This window comes from Micropterus dolomieu, linkage group LG09, assembly GCF_021292245.1.
Source record: "Micropterus dolomieu isolate WLL.071019.BEF.003 ecotype Adirondacks linkage group LG09, ASM2129224v1, whole genome shotgun sequence".
Lineage (NCBI taxonomy): Eukaryota > Metazoa > Chordata > Actinopteri > Centrarchiformes > Centrarchidae > Micropterus > Micropterus dolomieu.
The window spans coordinates 8,459,611-8,480,689 of NC_060158.1; the positions used below are offsets into that span (position 1 = coordinate 8,459,611).

Below are 21,079 nucleotides of genomic sequence, written 5' to 3' on the forward strand. Positions count from 1 at the left end.
CTGGTATCAGCTTGAGAGAACAGGATAGAGCAAGCTGGAGTGTGTTTATGTTTATAGACTCATGTAACTGGCCTATGTCCAAGGAGACTCCGAACATAGCTCAACTTCCACAGGCAACAAATTATCCAACAGAGTGGACCGTCTGTGCTGCAGGCACGTAGTTCTACACACACTGAACTTCAAAGTATAAACACATTAGATGATTGCTGATTCTGTGAGTATGTGTGAAATGTTAACTGGGTCACTATAATAGCTGGAATAATTCTTGTCTGCTGTGAATCATACAGTCAAAATATTTTAAAACAACATTATGTAAGATTTGTTTTTTTGTACAAGTTGGCTCCCTTACCATTTCAGAGTGTAATTCATCACTGTCGTAGATAAACAAGGACATCTGTATATGTTGACAACTTAGCTAACAACCAAACACCAAGCAAGTGCGACAACACAAAACATAGCAATATCACCTACTAGTCCAACAGAAAGAAGGTCAGCTCGGCATCTGTCCTGCATCCTTTAATTTCACCAAGCTCTCGCCAACGTCTGGGAGCTTCTTGCTCGGACACTCCTTTTCTCTTCTTTGCTTCCTCCGTCAACATCATCTTTGGTCTCTTTGCCTTTGCCTTTAGCTAACATTATGTCTATTGAGGCTGCTGAGCCTGGTTATGTTGCCCTCCTTCCCGGCTGCGGTGCCGGTTTCCAACAGCAGCAGCATAACGTAGTTTGAAACAAAGCTAGACAGCAAACGACACAAGAGCACGTACAGTAACATTACCGATGTCTGAGTCGGTTGTCTAATGGGTTTGTTATCATCAACTTGAAATATATAGCTAGCGGCTACACTTCTGTGTGTGAAACGTCTGACTGATCTTGCTAAGACAGACAAAAGTAAACAAGCGCAGCAACACAAGACACAGCAAGCCAACTAATAAGTTATTACTGACTAGTTCAACAGAAAGCCAGCTTGACATCTGTCCTTTCAGCTCTTTTAAGTAAAAGCCAGTCCAATATTTACTCTTCTCTGGCCTCTTGCTCGGTCACTCTCTCTTTTTCTCTTTGTCAATACAAATACAATGAACAAATATATATATATATATATATATATATAAAGATTAAGAAAATACTTTATTGATCTCCAGGTGGGAAATCACAGCCGTATATAAAGAAATTAAAATAAGCCACGACTTTACCAGCTGCAAAATTAAAATGATGTACACTTTAATGCATCAATAATTATAATCCAATAATATAATATATATTTTCCTGAAAGTGGCCTACTGCATAAATGAGTACTGCTACTTTTGGTACATAAAGTAAAGTTTGATGCTAATACTATATATTAGACTAATACTAATGCAAATACTGTACTAATTTCCTTTTGAATGTTGAAAATAATTGCAGAATAATTTTCTGTTTTTCACTTCATTGATTAATCAGCTAATCATTTCTGCTTATTTCAGTTACATATTTTGATTAGTCCAAATCCAAACAGTGTATAGCTCTTTTTTAATTATATAACTGTTATATATAGCATTTTCCTGTTAGATTGACGGGTTCATCTTGGATAATTGTCCCACCGTGTGATGTCGTTAGATGAAAGTGTTTCCTGGAATATTCAGCCTAAAACACGAGTGAACGATCAGTGGGGCCCACGATGGAGGCCATCTAACAGTTTGATCGTGAGAGTGGAAGATCACTAAGCTGAGTCATGGGAACCAGAGGCTGATCACTGGTGCAGACGGCAAAAATGAATCGTCTCGGCTCCGTATCACATGACAGAGGCTGAGACATAGGAGAGGTATACATAAACTTTTACAACTTGCATTCTTTACCTCACTTTATCCCTCTCTTTTCTCTCTGTCAATATATTTATTTATATACTGTATACATACATGTTTTCCTGCTATTTCTGCTCATGAGAAGCGTTTAGCGAGTGCATTAATGAACAGAGCCACATGAGTAGAATTAGGCAAATAGGTTGAGTTATATAATGCTGCATTTAATCAACAGTCCCGGCTTGTAACCTTGCAGACCCATGGGACCACCAAGACGATGGAAATATGTAACAAGCATGAGAATCTTTACCTTAATGTCGAAGAAGACAAACTCCCTTCTGTGTATGAATGTTTGAGCAGGGTGCTTTTAAAGGGGGCACTCACAAAGTTTCACAGACAAGATTATAAAGGTTAGATCACATTACATAATGTTATTCATAGCTGACCTTTGGACATAATGTTGGTCAGCAAGGTCTCCTTATATCAAAGACAGTGGTTCATGTTTCTTGACTGTTGAGTAGACCTTTGACCACAGAAATAAAGGAACTCCTGCTACAACACGTTATTAAATTATTAAATAAATAATAAGTTAAATGAGTGAAAATAAACTCCAGATGGGATCTGTAACCTAGCTGGCTTAATGTGTCTGCTAAAGTGATAGCTTTTTGCCATCCAGACGTAGATGTCATATACATAAATGTTTGTTATTCAGATATGATGAAATTGAAATATCTAAATTATTGAATGTATTAACATAAAATTTGGTCCTGAAATTCAAGGTCCTCAGAGGATGAATGACTTTGACTGTCTTCTAGCGCCACCAGCAGGTGAAAGTTTTCACTTATCCATTGAAATTTCTGAACATCTACATGATGTATTGGTACAACATTTGGTACAGACATTCATGGATCCCAGAGGATAAATCCTGATCACTGTGTTCCTCCCTAGCGCCACCATGAGATTGAGTGTAATATATGTTGGATGGATTCATCATGAAAGTTGGTTTACAACGTCCCCCTGAGGATGAATTGCAGTAACTTTTTTTAACTTGTTTTTGACCAAACATTCAACATATCTGAGGTCAAAGACAGTGACTGGCAGATATTCTGCTTCACTCTCGAATGCAGATGTAGTGTAAAAGCGCTTTGAGTGGTCGAAAAGACTAGAAAGTCGCTATACGAGTATGGAGCATTTAACATTTTAACATTTTAACATTCAACAGCTGGGAGTGGTTGTTAGTTGGATTAAACATCTGTGTGTTGGGATTAACCGAGCTTCTGTGCATGATTCTGCACAATAATCTTGATAAAAAAAGCATCATTCATAAAAAAACACTGCAAACTCTCTCCAACCAAGAGGCTCAGATCACCAAGTGTTGATCCATGAAGGGGATTGGTGAGAATAGTGCACGTAGGGATTTAACAGAAGGCTTGTGCACTTAATATGACCTCATGAATGAATGAGCAGATGAATGGATGAATAGGGGAATGGACAGGAGGAGTCAGCACGTATATTCTCAGGGCCTGTGAATGCGGGTGCCATTATCATAATATCCAATGTTCCTAACAACTACAGGAAAATGGAAAATAGTTTATTAGGTTAACAAATTCTCCCCCACGCTTTGAATGACAGGAACCATTATTCAGTCAACTAAGGCGCATCAGTGAGATACATTCAAATAGAACTACTCTTTATTATTTTTTTACTTTATTATTACAGCAGAGACTGACCTCGAGAAATTACATGAATGCAAACTTATTTATGCGACACATTTCATACACAAGGAAACTTCAAAGATCTTAACATAATGCAGAAAATACATTAAATAAAAAAAAAAAAACAGTATAAGACATTTAAAATGCAAAAAGTAAAAAGACAGAAATACGATAAAAGTTATCAGATAGTTGAGGATGTAAGCACAAGATGAATCATGAGCACAATATCTTCAAATATGTGCCCAGGGCAAGAACAAACAGGAAATATGTTCATCACCATTAAAATAACAAGTTGTGCAAACAGACAATAGTTTCTTTTTAGTTCTGTTCACTGGCGTAGAGACAGCGTGATACCAGTCTCCTGATATAATCTGGGTTAAAGTCCCAGCTGCAAGTTCTCTCCTACGAAGAAAGTTTTTCAATAAACAATTGAGTTTAAAAAGAGTTTTGTTAAAGCTTTTTTGAAAGCTCATATTATTGCAGCAATATGTTTTTTCTTTTTTTTTAGACAGTACATAACTGACAAGAAATGAGGATGAAACAGTCTCTTGCTGAGAGTTATGTCGGATAAGCTTGATACCACTCTCATGTCTGTAAATACAGTAAATATATAGCTATACAGACAGTTAGCTTAGCTTAGCATTAAGACGGGAAACAGGGGAGCAGTCAGCATGGCTCTGTCCAACGGTAGAAAAATAATTGCTTAATCCATACAAAACCTTTGTAGAAATATATAGATGTAAAGTGAGAAAAGAACAGGCCCTACCACTGAACTTTTGTACAGGGGTGCCCCAAGGCTCAGTGTTGGGGACCTTTCTTTTCTCAATTTACACCCACCTCACAGGGGCCGATCATTCGCTTGCACAGTTTCTCCTACCACTACTGGAAATAGTCCTGCACACACAGTAACTCCAATAAATCCATTTTGTGTAGATTTTTCCCCTTTTACGTTATTTCATCTGTTGTTGTTACGTAACAGAAGCAAGCTAGTCTTTTCACCCAGTTTCCAATCTTTGTGCTAAGCTATCTTTACCGTACAGGCATGAGAGTGATATCGATCTTCTCATCGAACTCCAGGCGAGAAAGTAAATAGTAATAAGTCTGTTTCATAAAATATCAAAATACTCCTTAAAATTGAAAGGGTAAACGCCAAAGTCTCTTTGTTAAATGAAGTATTTATATTCTTGTTCACATGTGGTGAATCCAGAGACATGATGGCATACAGGAACATTATCATTTTATGCTTTAAGATGTACTAACTTCACTAAATTCAGAATCGGTAGCTTGACTCATCTAGTTTTATCTCACTAATGATCTAAACCTCTAGTAATATCAAGGATTTATGCACCTCCTTCTTTAAAAAAGATAATACAGACACACTCACACATTTATATCAGCTGAATGAACTCTTCATTAAAGCTGTCCTGACCTGCTGCTTGTTTGTCCGTCAGCAAGAACAGCTGTAGGAGCTGGGACACAAACAAGCTGAAATCAGGAAAAAAAGACCCAAACGCACCAAACTTTAAGAGATTAAAGCACAGATTTGTACTAACTATACTGAGCGAACTGGCACAGTCTGTGCTGATGGCGCATAATTTTAAGCCGATCTCTGCAGCACAGAAAGGCTTAATGCAGAAAAGAGAACCACCCTGGAGTTTTGTGTTGTTTTTTAAACAAGGCCATCTTAGGTGGAGACTTCGGGGCCTGTGTGTGTTTTTAACAGTGGGTGATGCTCCCTCTGGTATTTGGATGTCACGAGTGTTTCCTTCAGAGACATCAAAAGTGAGCCGCTGCGGTTCCCAGCAGCATGGTGGGTGATTTTGACTTCACCTCCTGCAGATATGCTCTTTCCTTGGCTCTGACTCAAGTGTGTCTGGCTAATTATAGCAGCTCGACACCCAGGACGGCTACGGACATCTAGCATTATGTGCATTTGTTACTCCTCCATTTCTGACGTGCTCCTGCCAAACAAAGTTCACCAAGAGACAACACCTTGTGTTTGTTATTTGATCTGTGTTCTCCGCTGTCTTTTACTCATAACGTGGCAGAAGGTCACGCAGCTTACGAGATGAATAACATGTAAGTTGCCAACATTGTGTTTTACTGTCAACACTCAATTATTTGATTAGTAGTTGACTGAAAATGGATACACAATGTTTTGACAATTGATGATTAAAGGAACGCTCCACTGATTTTACACTTTACACTTTTGAGTTGCATTGTGGGAGATGTAGGATCCAGTGTTTTTGGAGTTTGGTTCATACTAGGGTATAAAAGTCAGAATATCTCAGCCAGTGCTGCTTTGATTGTAATTTGGTTTGATAAAAAATATGGAAGTGGAATACCAAATTGCAGAGTTACCTTGTAATGTATCCAGCAAAAAATGCCAAAGTTTGCTAGTTACAGCTTCTCAAATGTGAGGTTGTGATGCTTTTTGCTGTTTTATATCATTGTAAATTTAATTTAATTGCATTTTAAACCATAGGTCAGGGAAAACAAGCAATTTCGAGACGTCACCATGGGCTTTCACTTTCCTTTTTTTCAAAAATATCAAGGAACCCCCATCATTATACCCTATAGACCAATATGACATCTTCAAAGTGCTTGTTTTGTCCGCCCAACAGTCAAATGCAAATATTTGTTCCAGCCACTAAAATGTGAGGATTTGCTAAACTTTATTTAAAATTTTTCCTTTAATTTTATATCATTGCAATTCAATATTACATTTTGGAATAATAGTCTGAAAAAAAACCTTGGCCACATGAAAACTGTGGTGGGCTAAGAGTCTATAGCCATGCTAACCTCTCTTTGAGGCTATACTGACGTGTGTAGCACTGTGATACTTTGAGCTAAATGCTAACATCAGCATGCGAACATGCTCACAATAGCAACATGTTGATGGAAAGCAGGTACAATGTTCACCATGTTCACCATCTTTATTTAGTGTGTTTGCATGCTGACATTTGCTAATTAGCAGTAAACACAAAATACAGCTGAAGATGAAAAGCACAAATGTCAACCTCATGGTGGCGCTAAAGGAAAAGTCAGTGGCTCACCATCGGTTGGATTTATCCTCAGGGGCTCATGAATGTCTGTACATTTCACAAAAATCCATTGAACGGTTACTGAGATATTTCAGTATGAATCAAAGTGATGGACCAACTACGTACTACGTATTAGCTGTGAAGTCCCTTATCTTAGGCCTAATTGATTATCCCATATGTGACATCTCTTGTCCCGTGTATTGACTACTACGCTGAACTAACCACTGACTGATACAATAGCAATAGCAGCAGTGATCACGACACTTGACAATAGTCACAACACCTGTCATCATCCAATCACAGCCCCCCGTCACGCGTCTTAGTATTCGTGAAGTAATGTTAAATGCAGCTGCTGTCTTGTTAAGTTGTTAACTGTGCGTTGTTTCATGACTCAAATGTTTTGAAGAATATGCACTTGGTAAGAACGAAAGCTAAGATAATCTCAATTAATGTTTTAGGACCAAAGACTGTGCAGGATATCCTGAATGATCAATCCCTGACTGAAGGTGAGCCTGTCTTTTGCTCGGTTCCCACCGACGCCTCAAACAAGGGAAACAGAAAAATGTTTCAAGTGTGCGTGAAATATTTTTCTGTATCTGATGGAGTGTGGAGCAAGTTACTTGACTTTTATGAAGATAAGTTAGTGATGAAACTGCAAATGGTATTCGGTAAACTCCAATTAAGAGATTCTATCATTATGACAAATTGCTTTAAACAATACACCGTATTCACAGAAACCATGCTGCAGCAGGCCACCTTTTGTCCCTTATTTCAGAGTGACAAAGCTGACAACACTGGGACCGACTGACATTGCCACCCTAGTCAAGCCGCTAGTGTGACATAATATAATCAACAGATTAAACAACAATAACCATTAGTTTTAGTGTGATTTGTTAACGTAGAAATTGATATTGAGAAAATTAGGTTCCTGGGTCATGAAAGTTTGCAAAGAAAGTATGAAGTATGTTTTGCATTTACATTTACAACTTGTAGCCGATGCTTGCATCTGTTTTGGAGCAAATTACTCCAGAATAAGTGTACTTTTTTAGATCAAAAGCACTAGTATATGCAAACAACAGAATGATTAGTGTTTAGTCATAATTTACTGTGATGGCAAATAAAAATGTGGATAAAAAAAGCTCCAAGCCGGGGGGAGGAGGGTATTGGGTGACAAAGGGGCACGCAGTTGACTTCAAACTAGCAGAGGATCCTGTGGGATTTGGGCTACAGATAACGGACTTAAAGACAGATCCTGCACCCTTGCCCCTCTTTTCTCAATGAGAGCTGTAGTCACTGATCCAGCTGATGTGGAAATTTTACACAGGGTCAGAGTTGGTGTGCAGGCGGGACAGCTGATGGTCGCATTGATCTACTTGTTGTCAGCTGATTAGTTGCTGTGGTGGAAAATTCCACTCGTGTTTCTGCAGAGCAGTTTGAAATATAACTTGTACAATCACTGGAATTGGGTCAAACACTTAACACACATGAAACAAATAAAACCAAGTATTAACTTTACCTCATGATGAGTGATGGCTATTTTTACACCAATGAGCCAAAAATATGATGTTCCCAATTAGAGTGCAACCATGATTTAATTAGATTAGATTAGATCACACCTAAAACCTTTCATAACTGTAAACTGGTTTAGACATTAATTTAATGATACAAGTTGTTATAGTGAAGTTTGGAAGGTTATTTACTCATGTGGCAAAAACTCTATGTGTGTTTGTGTCAGTGGGCTCTTGTTCGTAGGAGTTTGGGCTGCATACAAACAAAGGTATCAGTCTTGGCCTTGGTCTCACAACTGCTTTTCTCTCCAGTGATAAGCGGTCAATAATAACCTTCACTTTAGCTAACAGGTTTACAGGATTGACCCATTAAAAGAAACGGAGGGATGAGGGCGAGTTTGCAGTTAGTTGCTGTTGTGATCAGTGGGCTGGAGGTTTGTTTGATTTACACAAAAGGACTGAAGTGACTCATTAGTTGACTAAGCCAACTCAATCACAAAGCTTTACAGATTGCAGAGAAAGAAAGCCCTTAAGGTTAACATGTGGGCAAATATGCAGTGGTGGAAGAATAATTCAGATCTTTTACTTAAAAGTAAACACTACAAGTAAAGGTCCTGCATTCAAAACCTTACTTAACTACTACTTACTAAGTATTGTCAGCAAAAAGTACTCATTCTACAGTAAAACGGGCCTTATCCTTTCCATTGCTCTTTGCTGCATTTTGCTTTTACCGATAAACTTTTCCACCTCATTTACGTGTTTAGGCACAAATTGAAAATAAGCATTAAAACAGATGGATGTAAACCCACCTGATGATGGATATATATCCAGGACGTCATCACTTTTCAGCCACGTTCCTAACGAAGCCTTTGGACATACTGTATCTTATAGATATTTGGAAAGCCCAATATCAAGGAAACATCATATTTGCTATATGTAATTGATTAATTATGTTCTGCTCAATGAGCAGCAATAGAGCGTTTCATATAAATTTTTCCACAAATTAAACTAGCCACAGCCGATGGTAGCCACTGCAAAACCCTTGAGTAGCCACTAGGTTGCCAAATTCCACCGATTTCAGTGCAAAATCTTTTTGCTGATCCGTTTTCTGCTTTGAGCAGGCACTTACGATTGGTATTTCTTGCAGCTGCTCATTTACAGCAATACACTGCAGGGAACTGCTGGAAACATCCACCCTCAGCCTCCCTACCCACAACTGGCCCTAAAACGTGCAGAAGGATTAAGCCCATCAGAGTAAAAAATATCTCTGTTGCCATTAGACCCTGTTAATTGATTTTCCCAGTGAAGCCCCTGTGTAGATCAAACGTTTTTCTCCTGCATGGGCACCATTAAACCCCATATAGTTGACTCCCGGCAGGAGACACAGTGACACCGTGGCTTCGGTTTGAACACCCACCCACAGGTAGGCTGAGAAACAAACAACCAATTATGAGCGGCAGCAGCAGATCAGCATGTTCTGTCCTGGACCTCCTCCCTCTAACCTGGCCTGTTGTCAAGCTGCTCATGCTCAGCCCCCCGCCTCCGACTGCCTCCTCACATCTACTTCACAATTACAGCCTGTCTGATGGAGTGATAATCACTGCAGAAATCAAATCAGGCTTCAGATCCGCTCCTGTGTTTCTGCTTTGGCTCTACAGGATCTACCAGGCTGCTGCTGCTGCTGCTGCTACTTGGCATGTGATCAAACTGGGAGTAAAAGCCAATGTTGGGATGTTATGGTGTAAGCCACAGCGGTTTCAAGGGCCTCAGATATCACTTCCTCCCACGCTGCACTGTAGACAACCACTGGAAAGGTTTAAACTTGACTCTCTTGGAGACCTTTGAGCGGCTGCCGGTTCTTTTATACTTGTATGTTAAGTTAAAAAAATTGTTTTCATTTCTGTTTCATCCCTGTGTCCTGACAGACATGCAGGGCCAATGACATTTGATTGCAGGCTCCTCCACAGGCCTCTGTGACCTGTGGCTACCCATAACACCCTTCTCTGCATTGATAGGTAGGTACATTTATTTGTCACAGTATAACAAGTTATATAGTAAAAGTGAGTTTTGACATTTTAAAGACATCAAGGTACAGTATATGTAGTGCCTCCATCAGGCACATTTGTACTTGTTTAACTTATTGCTCATTGATAAAACGTGTCATCTCTGCAGGTTTGTCAAAATCACACAAATACTCTGGCACCACTGAGTAGGTATGGCAAATGAAGAATCAGATTTGATGGTTCTCCCATGATGGAGGAATCCTTATAATGTGTCTTTTTATGATATTGTAAACAAAGTCCTGAATAAATTTTTTTTGAAACGGATCCAGTACAAGGGGAGAAAAAGCTGAGCCTGAATCTGATTAAGTCTCTCAGCTGCATGTGGATAAAAGAGCTGCTGCCACCGGAGGATATTTCGACATGAAAAAGGTGACACATGACAAACAAAACCCATAACTCTTATTTGTCCTACAAACTGAAAGGTGGGGGAAAAACAAACACACTCACTGTAACAACTTGATGTGTCCCTGGTATTTTTATGTGCTGTATTTCAGAGGGAAAGCCGGCGTTGCAATAAAATTATCAACTCCTGTTTAGAGGAAGAAATCTGTTAAACCATTGCGAAAGATGTGTGAATAGACTCCTATATAACTGCTGGTGTTGATCATAAAAATACTTCTTTGCTTTACCTTGTGAAATACTTTGTGTGTGCAACGTGATCTAGCTTTCACAGGGTAAGTGTTTACAGGACAAGTGGATCAAAATGTTTTGTTCTTTTTTTTGGGTAAACACTCATGAGTAAGAATTTTCCCAGCACTGTAGGTTGTGAAATCCAAACACAACAAGCCAGTGAGAGGCGTCCTGCTGAGTAATGCTGCTCGGGACACAAAGACTTGCATGTGCAGAACATGTTTCACTAAGATAACACTTATTTAGGCAGCCTGACTCCAACAAAAGGACACTGCTTGCATGTAATTCACCCATGATGTGCATTTCCCAGAACTAAAGAACAGCTATGACGCTGAGAGGCGAGCTTGAGTGAGAGTATATCTGCAGAGTCATGAAGCTGGGACATAGTCTCGTGTGGTAAGACTATTAGAGAAGGATCTGGCCTCCTTAAATAACTTGGATTTAAGCCTTCCATGGTGCCATTGAGAGTAAAAGAGACAGGAATGGCTGGTTATGTAGTGGAAGAGGGCATGGGTGGGGTGATACGGTGGCACACAGAAGGGTTGTGGGGGGTGGGAGAAAGTTAAAAAAAGTCGAGAGGCTGACTCAGGGTCAGAGAGAGAACATCCTGTGTCGAGTGCTGCGCAGCGTTAAGAGGCTGACTCAGTCTGCACGGTGGGAAAATCATGTACTGGGAAACTTATTAGTGTATGATCCATCTCCTGAATTACAACTGCATACGCAAATGAACCGGCTGCACTCTGTGTCCATGGGTCTATATGTGCTGTTTTTCTTAGTGTTGATTGTCATTTGAGGTTGTTGGTTTGCAAAGACTCAAAAAAGACAGATTTTGATCCTTTGTCACTGTCAGAACCTGTGATGGATCCAAACTAATGTTGTGCAGCCAAGAAACAAAAACAAGTAGTATAAAACTGAAACACTCAAGTAAAGTACAAGTATATTATATAAATTATACTTAAGTACAAGGCAGATAAAACAGCAAAGTTGAAAAAAGAAGGGAGGATCATAATGACATTATGGCCTGTTTCCCAACCACGTGGAATGAAGTATTTCACCTCATTTTAGTGAAGAGGGATCAGGTGAAAAGGATTATGTGCTCATTAAGCCACAAAGCATGAATCAAACCTCAATTATCCTCAAACTGTGACCTTACAAAGCCTCTCAGATCGCTGCATGGTTTCATAAGAGTGGCCGGGAGCTACTGTACGGGGGGAACCAGCTGGAGCCCCAGCTGCACCTCAGCTCTACTTGTGTTTCTGTCATTGATGCAGCATCCGGATCAGACTGAACTTCGCACATTAAAGTGCCCCAACACACAGACTTTAACAGAAGGGGCCCTGCCAGTCAACATTAAAGTCAGAGACAGAGCCTGCACATTATTAGTAGTTTAGATTAGTAGACATAGCATCAATTTATTTTTATTGTTTTAGAGGATGGTCCAGCTTTTTACAACATATCTGCCTCCAGAATTAATTAAAACCCTAACAAATGAATATTTTAATGTTTTTTATTTATGTTATATGATTAATTGTATAGGTCATTTATCAATCACAAATATCAAACATTTGCACATTCTAGCCTCTCAAAATAGTGCATTTCTTGCTTCTCCTTGTTTTCTATCATGTAAATTAACTTTTTTTGTTTTTGGGGCTGTTTGTTGGACAATGTTTTAGTTGCAGCATTGTTATTGCTATTAACTACGACAGATCCCTATATTCTATACTGTAAATACAATATTTTTGTATTTGGGGCTGTTAGTTGGAAAATAATGTTTTACTTGTGATTGGGATTTTTCACTATTTTCTGGCATTTTGTAGAATAAATGGATCATCTGTATTGGAAAATAGTATTAGTTGCAGCACTATTAACTATTAACTAACCCTATTTTCTATATTGTAAATACAATATTTTTATGTTTGGGACTGTTGGTCTGACAAAAAAGGCATTTTGAATATCTTGGGATCTGGGAACATGTGATTGGCATTTTTCACTATTTTCAGACATTTTATCAACTAAATGGTTTATCTGTATTGGGAAGAAAGTATTACTTGTGGCCTAATTAAGTATTAACTGGACTCTCAGACAAGGTGGCAGCTCCTGGAGCTCAGTGATGTTGGTCAGCTGACAGGACGATACTCATGCACACATTCACACAAAGGCATTATTCACATGCCGACTCAGTGTGGGCTGATGCTTATATAACTCTCACTTAAAGCTTTGGATTTACTCAGAAACTAACCCCCCTTTGTCACACACTGCATGTACATTGTGCAGCAGTTAAACAAATTAGAGGGTATAAACTCAATAGCTGGAGCAAAGATATGTGACCTTAAAGTGATTCTCAGAAGAGTCTCTCAGGGTGGAAATATTACATGTAACTCTCTCAGCTGGTGGTGATCCTCCGAGCGCCACCTTTAAACAAATGAGAGAGCAGTGACGCCATTTGGAGCAGCGTTCACTGTACTGTCTGCTTGCCAAGAGGCCATTAGGTGGATTACAGCTCTTGTTTAGAGATGGAGTAGTTTCTCTGACGTCTGACACAAGTTTGATTTAGCAGTCAAACCCCTCTAGCCATTCAGCTTTATTAGGACTCAACGAGGTCTCTGTTACACTTTAGCAATGCCTGTCAACTTACCCTTACTGTAAGGCCGTGGTCAGGAGTTTAGAAATATCCCTCAAAAGTTTAAACAGGCATAAAAATAGTCCAGAATGATTTTGTAATTAAGCATTAAATGCTGTTTCATAACATTTTGGTATGGAAATACTACATTTTTTAATTCAATAAAATAATGTCCTCTTATTTGTATTTCCCTAGGCTTTCAACCGAACATTACAGCCTTCGTCGGGGGATGATGTTCGTCAGTCAAAATTTTATGAAGAATGTTTTGGTCAAACTATTTCCCAGATCTAGAATAAACTTTCATGTTGAACTGCCATTTATTTTTTTATTTAAAGCAGTAATAATGGCCACAACATTGACATACTGTAATATCGAGTAAACACTAACATTACACACAACATTATGATTAATTTTGACTCGTGTTTGTGTCCACCTGGCAAATGTAAGTCCAATGTTTACTCTCTTTTAGCTCTGTTTTGGTCTCCACCAACTTCTGAGAAAAGCTCTTTAGCTCCTAGATGCTTGGCTATGTTCACCAGCTAGTCGCTAACTTTGTCAGGTGGTTTATCAGAACTTCACTAAACATCTGCCTACTGTTGTTGGAAATGAGGAAGTTACAGGCCGTGAAAACCAAAACAATGAGCTGAAAGACGTTAAAACACTCCTGATGGGGGACTACAGAGACAGGTGATAATTGCAACACGTCCTCATAAATAAACGACTTAATAGGTCCATTGTCAAGTGTCCCAAACGGACATATAGTCCCCTCCAAAAGTATTGGAACTGTAAGGAAAATGCCTTTGTTTTTGTTGTTCACTGAAGACATTTGGGTTTGAGATCAAAAGATAAATATGAGACAAGAGTTCAACAGACGTCCAACAGGTCAGCCAAGGAAAACAACAGTAGTTGAAGACAAAAATATCGTGAGAGCTGTCAAGAAATCCCCCAAAACATCAGTAAGTGACATCACCAGCGACCTCCACAGTGCAGTGGTGAAGGTATCACAATCCACTGTTGGAAGAAGACTCAGAGAGCAGAAATATAGAGGCCACACCACAAGATGCAAACCACTTATCAGCAGTAAGAATCGGAAGGCTAGACTGTAATTTGCAAAGACGGACAGAGATGAGCCGCAAAAGTTCTGCAACACAATCTTATAGACTGATGAGATTAATCTCTACCAAAGTGATGGAAAGGCCAAAGTGTGGAGAAAGAAAGGAACTGCTTATGATCCGAAGCATACAAGCTCATCTGTGAAGCATGGTGGAGGTATTGTCATGGTTTGGGCGTGCATGGCTACTTCTGGAACAGGATCATAAATATTTATTGATGATGTAACTGATGATGGTAGCAGCAGAATGAATTCAGAAGTGTACAGAAACATTTTGTCTGCCAATTTACAGAGAAATGCATTGAAACTAATAGGGAGGAAGTTTATCATGCCGCAGGACAATGACAAAACAAAGGACTTTATCAGGGGAAAAAAGTGGTTTTAGACTGGCCAAGTCAATCACCTGACCTTAACAATAGAGCATGCATTTCTCCTCCTTCAGAGGAGACTGAAGGGAGAAACACCCCGAAACAAACAAGAACTGAAAGAAGCTGCGGTAAAAGCCTGGAATAGCATCACAAATGAAGAATGCAACAGTTTGGTGATGTCGATGGGTCGCAGGCTTGAGGCAGTTATTGCAAGCAAGGGTTATGCCATCAAATATTAAATGTTTTTTACTTTACGATTATTTGTTCCTTTTCTTTTGCTCACCTAAGAATGTTGTGGTCTAATACAAACGATATTGTGATAGGTGATCCTAAGTTGTTTAACACATCTAGATGTGAATACCAGGAAATAAGAGCAGAAATTCTGAATGCTTGTCTCATATTTATCTTTTGATCTTAAACCCAAATGTCTTCTTTGAACAACAAAAACAAACGAATTTGCCTTACCGTTCTAATACTTTTGGAGGGGACTGTATATGGAAAGTCCAGCAACACATACGACCATTCACCATAAGTCACGTTATGTCAGTTTAACACGTGGAAAATGTAAAAAAGGCTTGTACCTCGGTTAGGTTTATGAATAGCCTAGATTGTGGTATGTTTTAAATTAAGTAAAGTTACGTAAGCCACTTTATGGAAGTGACGGAACCTAAAACTCAAAATATCTTTATATGTACTTGATTTTACAAGGGACTCGAACGGCAATCTCCTGTGAAGGTCCTGGTTTTGACCCATCCATCACCCGATCCTACAGACTTGTCGCAATTTATTATATGTAATTTTATTTGCCATTGTCATACGGCCCCAAGAGGTCGCTAAAAACTTTACAAAAAAATACAAAAAAAAATTTGGGTTGTAATAATCTGTATAATAATCAACCTATACAGATGTTCTGGTAAGGATGGGCTCGATAATTATTGTATGTAGTCATTTGATAGATGACAGATGACACATGCCTTTGGTGGGAGAGACCCACGTTCGATTCCCACTGTGACATATCCACCCTAGTTGCTCTAGAGGTGTGTGACCTCTGACATAAATGTCATAATTGACAATTGACAAAGTCAAAAAATTCGCTACCATTTGTAAAGGTTATGGTTTCAGTTGCAATGTAACCACAACCCTTATGCTTGTTCTCTAAAAACCCCTAATTCCCTGCCATATTACAGAGGACAAGACCTCACTGTCTTAAGTGGTAACTGCAGCCCTGCCTTAATGTGAAGTAACTAAAATGAAAGTAAAACTAATTGTTTGTAAAAGCATTTGGGTCACTGAGTTATTTTAAGATTCTGCCCAGATCTGATTGTTCAAGTCTGGAAAATTATTTCAAGCCTCGCCTCAGCAGTGAAACAGACTCTGACAGGATTAATAGCGAGACATGGTTTAAATAGGATTATTCTAAAAGATCAAATTATGATAAGTCTACTGTATATTGTTTGGTGGAGACTTCAGAGACAGCGGGTAAAAGATAATGCTGCCTTTTCTTATTTAAAGCTTCAACAGAGCATCAACAGAAATCTCTGCTCAGTTCCACTTTGTTTTTATAAAATACACAAACTTTCTTTAAATCTTTTGAGTCTCCCAGTCATGCGTGACACAAGAGGAGCAGCTAAAACGGCCTGTGTTTTTGTCTAAACACAGACTCAGATTGTCAGTTTTGGGTCTTCATCAGTATGCAAACCCCGTCAGCTGGGTGAGTGGTCAGCATCACTGCAGGCAAACAAAGCCGAAATTCATCCTGGATGTCTGCTGATGGTTCAGGCCACAACAGGCAGCCAAGGAGAAGTGTGCTCCTCTATGGTCTGTATTGTTGTACGGCAATGCAGTCTGAGTCATCCAACACGAGCGTCCTCCTCATGGAGCTCCAGAGCTGCCACCACCCACCAGCAACGGCTGTCCGCTGGGTTATAAAAGCCCTCCTACATAGAAATGGTCTGTCGTGGCTAAAAAGCTGTTTTTAAATCACTTTATATCCACTATGGTTGGATGGATGGATGGTTTTCATTTTAAAATCCTGTACAAGCCTTTTGGAAAAATGCTAAATAAAACATTTTAAGAAATATTAGATATAATACATTAACTGTCCTAAGAAAATAAAGTATTTTATAAATATTAAATGTCTTAAAAGGTGTTTACTTTAGTACTAAGTTGTAATGTGCGGGACTTTTATCAGTCTACAAGGGAAATGGGAAGTGATTTTTAAATGATGTTATCATAATATGAGGAATTTCCATTCTCCATCTTACCTTAGACAACATGAGATTAGTTTTTCCATACCACTGTTTTCATTTCCAGTATGAGGAAGTGAATCAGACTAGTTTAGAGTTATTTTCCAGTCCCTTCTTCAAATACATTCTTTTTTTTTAATACAGTGTGGTTTGTTTTGGATTGGTCTTTACTGTCTAAGTTTATTTCTTTATTGTCTTTAAATCCTTGTAGGCCTAATCCGACATTGACCAACCCTCTTAATTTCTTTGTCTTTTCTTAATTTCATAATTTACATTTATTGTTTTGTACAGTTTAAGTCCTTAATTTAGTCAATTTAGCTAATTTGTCATGTCTCTGTTATTCCTTCTTTTCTTTTCTCCTCTTTTTAACAGCACTGTGTTTGATTATTAACATCTGTTTTGAACAGGGCTATAAATGTAGCTTGATTGCTACTGTATTCATATTTATTGGCTTTATACCATTCATTTTAACCTTAATTAATAATTAATAAATTATTGTAATACCGTCCTTATCTGCCACGGTCCATCCAGATAAAGAGGGACTTTCGACCCAGAAATCACATTTTTAAGAGAAGACGTTAAATTCAGTTAAACTCCCCAGCAGCCATCTTTGGTATGTTACTGCCCCCTGCTGGGAGACCCCGTGCATCGTTAAACTACAACTGCCGTGAAACGTCACAGAATAAGATAAATTTACGTCACATCCGGGCATATAATTCAGTTGAATTTCCAGCAGGTGAGCATAGAGGTACGTAAAGTGAATCCGCTTCCATCCAACTTAAATTATAAAATGTTTAAAGTTTCTGTTTTAGTGAGATGTTACTAGAAGCTTAAAGCTGTGAGAAAATGTCGGTTTTGTTAGGGAAATGTTGTTTTAAAACGGTTAAAATCGGTGGAATGCGGGAGCTGTGCTTGGTGCTAGCTGCTAACAAGTTTGTGTGAGTTTAATTTGATCTTCTCTATTGTTTACAGATCAATTGATACGTGTGTGTGCAACGTCCAGCATTAAAATGGACAGGTAAGTTATTTTTTACTACTTTAGCAGCAGCGTTTTATCTCCCAGTCCACGTGGATGTAAAGTTATTTGAGTAGGCTGTAAAAAGCCCTGCACGTCCTTCACACAGGAAGGAAACTGCAGACACGCTCATTATAAACATGAGTTTTTGCATTATATTAATTCTGCAGACCTTTCCAGCGAGAATGAGCCTGTTGTGGCTCTGTCCTTTCCTGTAGTGTCTGCTAGAGAAATTTGGGGCTGTTTGAGGCCCTGCTGTGTGCTCTTCATGGCAGGGTTATAGGTAAACCTCAGACAAACTGTCAGGTATTTATTGTTTAATTATTACTGCTCATTTGAGCTTGACATAATTGTGTTTACTGTTTTCTAATGTAGGTACACCTTGAAGCAAAATTCCTTTAATTTTAACATGAACCCATGTGCCGTGTGCAATTTTAGCATGGCAAAAGTAGTAATAAATGTCAGAATGTCCAGAAAACATGTCATCACTGTTTTAATAAATCAGTGTGAATGTGTGTATTTTATAACAAGAAATACACAATACTTTAATGTCAGAGTATGAATGGCAAGACATTCCCAGTATTTGTAATTTGCTTTGTCAGCCTTATTCTACAGTATTACACACGCACCTCTATGCGAGTTAACGTACACGTTGTTTTAATACTGTCAACACAAACTACAAGAATTATGTATCATGTTTCACTCAAGATTGGCAGTAAAGCCTTACATAAGCCATTAAACTTCAACCCTTTCATGGCACATAATGCATAAAGTGACGCTTTTACTTGGTAAAATTTGTATAATTTGGTACTTAAAAGTAAAGCTGTACTTTTACAGGACTGCAGCAACGGTGCCAGGCCCAGCCATGTTCAGACCTCCTGACTGACATCTGGTGCTGAAGTATGAGTTAAGGTTAGTTTTTTCTAATGTAAAGAGAACAAATGATGCTGAAAATAGGTGTTATGTCCTGTACGTGGAATACTGCTGCATTTTCTTCAACCTATCTCCTTTTTAAACATTGCTTGTAAACAAAATGTTGTCTCTTTTGAAGTCACACAAACATGTTCAGGCATCTTTACAGTCTGTAATGGAACATAGATTCAAGTGAAACTTTAGTTTTTACAGATTGTGGTGAGAGGACTTCTGATATTAATACTCAAACCAGTTTACTCAATACCTATTCAGCATGTAATGGAAGTGTAAAAAAAAAAAAAATTCTGGGACAGTATTAGTACTTGGAAAATGTAATTTTCACTTCATCCTCTTGATATCAATTTGCAAATTCACATACTTGAATATCTGGTATTCAAGTGAGTTACTTTATTCGATGTTTCCTTGACACGTTCAACTCAACACAGATACAAAATGCTAGTCCTGTATGGAAAAAATGTTTTGTGTATATAGAAAACTGCTGATCAGATGAAGTAAACCATGTTTTGGTTATTGTTATACACGTTGGTACGTTGTGATTGGCATTTCTAGCTGACAATGTAAAATATTAGTCAGTGTTGTAGTAGAAGTGAACCTCCAGATTTCCAGGTCTTTCTTAATGAAATGCCATCTTGTTGAACATTTAAAACCTGAGAGATGTGTGCAGACCTTTCCAGCGAGACTCAGCCTGTTGTGGCTCTGTCCTTTCCTGCAGTGTCTGCTAGAGAGATGTGAGGCTGTTTGAGGCCCTGCTGTGACTCTTCATGGCAGGGTTATAGGTAAACCTCCAACACGGTCATCGTTGGGTTTCAAGCCAGATGAAATGCTCTGTTGTACTACTCTACTTTAATCCATTAGCTTATTGACCTCTTGTTTTATTTTTAAATACAGGAGTTGAAGGCATTGGGCTTCGGAGTGTATGTCTGTCATGTAGAAGCTCTCAAGGGACGTCAAGTGGTATGTTTTTCATATTTGAAGATTTTTGATTTGCTTGTCCTCTTATCTACTCAAATGCTTAAACTTTACCCATTATCTCTGTGTGTATATAGTCCCGCCCACTTACTGACCTTGATACTGGCATTTTTAATCTTTCATAGGCTCCACGGCTTCTGTCTACCTCAATGAAGAGTCTGCAAGTAACCATGTGGATCAATGTTGTGGCTCCTCATTAAAACCAGAGGATGCTGCAAACTTCATCAATATGGCAAGACTCAAATGCAGGTAAAGATTTCCCCCCAAAGTCAGTCGGACGGCTCTGTGTTTTACAAAAAAATGTATTAATGTTTGTTCTTTATCTACAGATTTCATTTTGAGCCGAAGAACCAGTTCATCTGCTGACGGGAAACAACGGTCACATTTAGATGTCTAACCTTCAGATAATTCCCAGTTTTTTGTGATTTGCCAAGTTGTACATCAGCAGAAAAGTCTAAATTTTTTTTAATGGTGAAGATGGAAGAGTTTTTGAGTTTTAATTGCAGTAATATTTGTTAAAATCATCTGTACGAGGGATTGACGAGAAATGTTAAAATAAACATCCTAAATACACTTGTTGTGGTTGTAACTTGACTTGCATCTGAGACACAATTTTTCAGTTGGTAGAAACATTATAATTCCTGATTTATCATAGAACAATACAGGTGCTGGTCATATAATTAGAATATCATCAAAGTTGATTTATTTCAGTAATTCCATTCAAAAAGTAAAACTTGTATAATGTATACATTCATTCCACACAGACTGATATATTTCAAGTGTTTATTCCTTTTAATTTTGATGATTATAACTGACAACTAATGAAAACCCCAAAATCAGTATCTCAGAAAATTAGAATATTGTGAAAAGGTTCAATATTGAAGACACCTGGTGCCACACTCTAATCAGCTAATTAACTCAAAACACCTGCAAAGGCCTTTAAATGGTCTCTCAGTCTAGTTCTGTAGGCTACACAATCATGGGGAAGACTGCTGACTTGGCAGCTGTCCAAAAGACGACCATTGACACCTTGCACAAGGAGGGCAAGACACAAAAGGTCATTGCTAAAGAGGCTGGCTGTT

At 38.6% G+C, this 21,079-nt stretch overlaps 1 long non-coding RNA gene and 2 other non-coding genes across 14 annotated transcripts in view; all 3 read left to right on the plus strand.

The window, feature by feature from the left end:
• LOC123977171 overlaps window positions 1–20,570 on the plus strand; it is a 59,006-nt gene extending 38,436 nt beyond the window's left edge. For 2 of the 12 annotated variants that reach the window (XR_006826552.1, XR_006826553.1), the window contains 9 exons: window positions 9,701–9,856; window positions 9,968–10,057; window positions 10,215–10,255; window positions 10,375–10,474; window positions 18,053–18,098; window positions 18,933–19,007; window positions 19,917–19,982; window positions 20,123–20,246; window positions 20,327–20,570. This is a non-coding gene — a long non-coding RNA (uncharacterized LOC123977171). Of the gene's footprint in view, window positions 1–2,587; window positions 2,603–6,992; window positions 7,041–9,700; window positions 9,857–9,967; window positions 10,058–10,214; window positions 10,256–10,374; window positions 10,475–17,717; window positions 17,829–18,052; window positions 18,099–18,265; window positions 18,402–18,932; window positions 19,008–19,916; window positions 19,983–20,122; window positions 20,247–20,326 lie in introns of those variants that run through there. The other 10 variants (XR_006826555.1, XR_006826557.1, XR_006826554.1 and 7 more) reach the window with 9 other exon arrangements.
• Window positions 18,260–18,395, plus strand: LOC123977242. The gene has a single exon (XR_006826611.1). It is a non-coding gene; the product is annotated as a small nucleolar RNA SNORA9 (small nucleolar RNA).
• Window positions 19,687–19,821, plus strand: LOC123977243. Its single transcript, XR_006826612.1, has one exon. It is a non-coding gene; the product is annotated as a small nucleolar RNA SNORA9 (small nucleolar RNA).
• Window positions 20,571–21,079: the final 509 nt, after the last annotated feature.